Here is a 6,594-nt window from a genome sequence, read left to right as displayed (position 1 = left end):
CTAATTTCGTAATGTCGTAATTTCGTAATGTTTGCAATTGTAGACAATATAATACGTCGACATATGTCATTGGAAATTTAGTGTAGACACGAACCTATCGAATTCACAGTATTCGGACTATAATTTAAATTTTAATATGGCAATGCTATCGTAGACACGAGCAAAGACATATAATTCAAAGCAAAGACATAAAATGGAAAGCAAAGACATAAAAGTATAAAGATACGACAAAGACATAAAAGTATAAAGATACGACAAAGACATAAAAGTATAAAGATACGACAATCGATACGTAAACAATTTCCAATAGATGGCTTTTCCTCTTTTTTCTTAAACTATTTTGTCAAAATGCATTTTGTCGAGTTTTTACGGTTTCCATGTCTTTGGACAAAGACTGGACAAAATGCATTTGCCATTAAAATGCCAAGTTTTTGCTATAGATGGTGTTAAAGTCGACTGGAAAAAATGTAGTTTTTGAAAGCTCTCTCAGAAAAAAATATGGCTCCCAACTTTGAGTGATATGTTAAAATTGTTCTCAAAACATGTTTGCCATTTAAATGTAAATCGTTTGGGGAGTTTTATTTTTTCCATCAAAAATAAATATCCGTTCAGGAGTTTTATTTTTTTCGTCAGAAGATAAAACTCCTTTTACGTAAATAAACTTTTACAACTTCTTATCAGTTATAAAATTACAATTTATAAATCACTGTTCTTATTACAATAAATATACACATAAGTGATCAAGATCGAAGGTAAAAATATTTGTAATACAATTTTAAAAATTAGTTTAGTGTATAAAATATTAGTTAAAGAAACATTCCCCTGAATATAAGGTCATAGCTTATATAACAAACTCTTTATGTTTATTTACGTAAAAAGAGTTTTATTTTCTGACGGAAAAAATAAAACTCCTCAAATGAGTTTTTTTTTTTTTTTTTGACGGAAAAAATCAAAATCCCTAAAAGAGTTTATTTTTGACTGAAAAAATAAAACTCCTTAAATAAGTTTCAAATGAATCGACAAAAAGTAAACAAAGACATAAAATATATAAGATGGGACTTTTTATAGTCGCAAATGAAATATAGATGTCGGTGTGGTATAACATTATGTTATGTCACAATATGGTGACATAACATAATGATAATTTTTGAGTGAAATGATTTTTATATTCTCTGAAATGCACTGGAATTTTTACCAAAAAGGAAATTTTAAAGATACGAAAATGAAAAATATTCTCACCCAGTTGTGCATTTTAACCAAAAATATATATATATACAGTGAGTGTAATAAGTATTTTGCCTCAATAAAAATTTTACAAAATTCTAATATATACGCTTAAAGCCAGCATACTAAAGATGTAAAATGAATTATGTATGATGGGATATGTTTGTGGACATATTTAGATCTTATTTCTGCAAGAATCACTTCGAAAGACCTATTGGTCTCGAAGATATCGGCAAAAATCTATACCAACCCAAAAATGATTATCACAAAAAAGTATTTTGCTTTTTATTATCATTTTTGAAAAAATCATTGTATAATACACGCTTTGTCTTTTTATCGTTAGCATTGCGGGTAAAGCGATTAGGCGACGATTCCAATAAACCACGGCATTTTTTCGCGAATATTTTCTCACATTTACGTTCAATACATTCTCCAGCAAATTTTTCATTTAATATATGGTAATTTCTCGTCCTAATCTCAAAATGAGAGTATTAGATATGGTCGTCGCGGCTTCAGAACATCCCAACTAACTTTAGAATAATAAAAAGGAGGTTTTTCAAAATATATCGCGAGGACAGGACCCTAAAAACTATTAAAACCAAAATCCGACAAACAAATTATTAAAAAAAATATCGCGAAACCCCATTTTTTTTTTTGTAAACTTTATGGTTCATTAATATTGATCTAGGAACCAATATATGCGATGAAAAATAGCAATAAGGTGGTCAGATTCAAAGAAATGAACAGTTCTAAAACAACAGAAACTACAAGCATTACATGTAGTTGGGAGAAAACATCATTCTTCGTCAAATAGTATTGCGTTTTAAAAAACTGTGGTAGCTGGTGACGAATACGCAGTCAATATTTTACATCCGTTTAACACCATCAGTTGCGAATAAAATGCATCAGTGAATAAACTGGTCGATCTATTTATTTTCGAAATTTGCTGTATTTCTATTGCCACAAAACCGTTCATATCATAGAATCTGACCTTCTTATTGCTATTTTCATCGCATATATTGGTTCCTAGATCAATATTAATGGACCATAAAGTTTTCAAAGTTGTTGCCGATATTTTTTTTAATAATTTGTTTTTCGGATTTTGGTTTTAATATATTGTCCTCGCGATATATTTTGCAAAACCTCCTTTTTAATTCTAAAGTTATTTGGGATGTTTTGACCATAAAGATTAGGACGAGAAATAACCATATATTAAATGAAAAATTGCTAGAGAATGTATTGAACGTAAATTATGAGAAAATATTCGCGAAAAAATGCCTTGGTTTATTGGAATCGTCGCCTAATCGCTTTTAGTATGTGGTTACCCGCAATGGTAACTATAAAAAGACAAAGCGTGTATTATACAATGATTTTTTCAAAAATGATAATAAAAAGCAAAATACTTTTTTGTGATAATCATTTTTGGGATGGTATAGATTTTGGCCGATATCTTCGAGACCAATAGGTCTTTCGCAGTGATTCTTGCAGAAATAAGATCTAAATATGTCTACAAACATATCCTATCATACATAATTCATTTTACATCTTTAGTATGATGGCTTTAGGCGTATATATTAGAAATTTGTCAAATTTGTATTGAGGCAAAATACTTATTACACTCACTGTATATATATTTATAAAGCAAATTCTCTAAATATTTACAATTTTAAAACAAGAAGAGAAAATTATTATACAATCGGAAACAAGGGTGAACAAAAACGCAGTCACTCAGAATAGACCATCTTAAATGAGAAAAAAATGAACTGCAGTTATGATAATACCAGTCTTCAAAAAGTGCAGACCACACCGCTGTTTGATATCTCATTTGGCATTTCTTGGTATTTATCTTCCAATGACCAATATGCTACATTAAAAGTGATGTCTAAAATGAAATTAAGTTGTTTTCATTTTCCTATACAGATGGATGTTTGGTACTAAGATGTGAAATGCATATTACCTAATTTTTTTTACCTTCGAGAGTTGACATTGGGTCTGCTCCAGAACATGTGTTTATGGAATGTTTTTTTTTTTTTTTTTGACGTTTATACCCTTCACCATAAGTTGGAGTGTATATTAAAATTGTCATTTTGTTTGCAATACCTCGAAATAACTTGGCTGTATTTTGGGTAATTTGGCGTTTTGATTCATGTTTCGGGATAGCTCCATATAAAGGTACCCCCATATTCGTTTCTTTACATGTTTTCATCGGAATTTGTTGTAATTTCGTTTTCTCCTGGAAGATCCGATCGGATTCAGGATTCACCCTTTTATGCGATACCTCATTTTTAACAAATACGTTATACATGGAAAAGAAATGAACTACGTAGTAAAAAATGCCGTTTTGGAGTATAGAATACCTCACCTTAACTATTTATTACTGATTTGTTAAAATTTCCCATCTCTCGAAAATGTTTTCATTTCCTAGTGGATATTTCTACGAGAAGAAAAAAACAAATATATAAAACTCGTCATGTGAAACATACGGAAATTTCAATGTAAAAAAATGTCAAAACAATATGCAATTATATATGTATTTTTTCCGAATAGGAAATATAAGGAAATCAGCTGTTTGAATGAAACACATTGTTGGAAGAAAAGATTTCTATTACAAGTCAAATAAAAGGATGAAAAGGCAACAATTACAAATTATTATTTCGTTTGTTGGTGTTTAATAAAAAAATTATTTTGATTTAAGAAAAAATAAAAGTGTTTTTTGTTTATAGGTTATATCATATGTAAAATACATATGCCGAATTGAACACAAAAAATAAAAGTTTTGTGTACGCTGCAAATTTTGACACACATAAGGAATTACATATGGATGAAAAAAGTGACAGCACATATGTAAAATACATATAGTGTAAAAACACCATTAATATAACTGTCTTTTCTAAACGAAATATCCATATTTCGCTATGTTAAATTTTTTATGAACTCAACTAAAGGAACTTGATAAATGAACCAGTTCGAAATAGTTCCGATTTTTCATTTCGCGCAGTCGTTCCACATATAACCACTTTTTCTCAAATAAAGCAAGCAAGCAAAATAATAATATTAATTATTTCATACAATCTCAAACTTCACTTTCGTAACCTTAATTCTCAGAATAATTAACATTTCTATTAAGTATTTTTTGGTGGAAGAACTGAAAATGTGAATTTTCCAGTCTAATCTGTAGCCCTCTATAGCACAAATTTGACACTAATATTGGAAAATGCGTCTTGTCAAGTATTTATGATTGTTGTACGTTGTACGTCTGTGACTACTTGACGAGAGAAACTTCGAAGAAGATATTGTAGAAATTGTTGCAAAAAACGAATAAAAGTAAAATACTAAGCATTGCTGTGTTGAACTCGGTAACAATAATACGCCGTTAGTATTATTTTAGTTTTAAAAATACGCAAAAAATGGAAATTTTCTTAATCCGCGATTCGTAAAAATCTATAACAAAAAAGTAAGGTTTTCGCAAAGCTATTGTGTGTCGTGGTGTGTGTGTATCTACATATGAAGAAAAAAAGAAAAAATCAGAAAACGTCAGTCATTCGTTCAGTTTTGGGTTTTGTTGTTGTGCTGTGTCCGAATGGTTGGTTATGTATATGGTAGAAATGAGCAAACCTATACAGAAAAAAAAAACACTCCAAACATCGACGGCCATATCTTACCAATATTGTGGAAAAAAGTGAAAACTCGCATTGTAAAATATGGAATTCTACAGAATAATGCTAATTAGATGCTCTAATTGCGCAAAGCGAAGCGAACTTGACTAAAAAGTAGTTATGTGTAGTGGGGGGATTAGTTTAATTTCTGTGTAACGTCTGAGTGTGTGTGTGTGTACGCGAATGATTTATGTATGTGAATAGAATATCCCAAAAAAATATATGTGAGACAAAGGAATAAAGCAGGACGCATTTCATAATTAATTAAATTTGAAATGGAAACAAAACAAACAACAATGGTCCCAATTATTTACTTCACAATTATTTGCTCTTGCTATCAAGTCTCCTCGTCCTTTAATGTCATCAAGGTCCCTCATTGTCTATACAAGAACAGTGAGCAAAGCAAACCAGTCAACAAACAATTATAATGTACATAAATATGTGTGTGTGTGTTTTGTCATGCGTTGTTGTTGTGTTGTTTGAGCTGTGCATGTGTGTAGAGTGTCAAGTGCCTGAATGGATGTATTTAACGGAATTTAAGGTTACGTTGATTTGTAAATAATAAATTTAATTGTTCTCGTTAATGAAGTATAATGTAAAGCAAACAGAGGGCTCGGTACTGGAAGCAAGCAAAAAAACGCTGTTTTCTTTGGAGTAATTACAAAATACATTTCCAATTCGAATAAACAGCCAGCATTTTTGTTTATGGCAGTCGACATAATTTATCATTCGAGAACTGCAGCAGCAACAAGAACAACAACGACATTAAGATATACTAGAAACAAAAAAAGCCCAAGTGACAAACTACTAATGCATCTTATTGAACATATTGATGACCAATGAACCGAAAACCATTGTTTAGGAGCCACAAACGAATGGATACAAGAAGGAATCTATAGACCGAGTGACTGACTCATTTTATTTTTTGCAGACAGCGCAACGACAAACGTACAATCTGCCAGATCAGGTGCGTGCAGCACGTTGCCAGACTGGGAGCTATAAAGTGTTCACGAGTCCCTATCCATTGTACGGCTTTACAACTTCCTGTGTTGGGGGTTACATGATTTCTGACAATACAGTCGTCCGGCCTATCACGATATTTAATAACGTTTTCATTGGGACTCGGTTTAGCAGCAGAGACGCGGAGCTGTCAATTTGTGTACCTTAAAGAGAGCGACAACCGTTTTTTAACTTCAATCCAGGAAAATAGCCAACAATAACGATACGAATTGTGTTTTTGTTGGGGGCAAGAATAAAACTACCAGTCAACCGACCACGGAAGCCATCAACAACCACACACTATCACATCGTAGTTCGCAGCAAAATAACAGAAACTAAAAAAAACAACACGTCCTACTTAGAAAACTGCTACAACGGAAAAGAAAATCATTGAAGGAAAGCAAAAACGAATAGAGTTGTGTGTGTGTGCTTTTTTTCTCATGCCCGACAAGAAGTCCTACGTTCGGCGAGGCTAATACGAAGGGAGAGGAAACATTTTATTTGTTGTCGATTCATTCGTGTTTTGGGTCTTTGCTGAGTGGCGTCTCATTTCGCCAATGAACATACACCGTCACCTAGTGAGACTATATACGAAAGGAAAAATTAGACTGTTTGTTTATGTGTACTCAATGCCTTTTGCACGCTAGACATACCCTATCCTAACCACTATTTTCCACACTATTTCCTAGTATATAAAAACTACTACAAGTACGTA

The sequence above is a fragment of the Musca vetustissima genome, unplaced genomic scaffold, assembly GCF_032173495.1.
Source record: "Musca vetustissima isolate MV318-11 ecotype Yass unplaced genomic scaffold, APGP_CSIRO_Mvet_v1 utg6013, whole genome shotgun sequence".
NCBI lineage: Eukaryota > Metazoa > Arthropoda > Insecta > Diptera > Muscidae > Musca > Musca vetustissima.
This window is presented reverse-complemented; position numbering follows the sequence as displayed.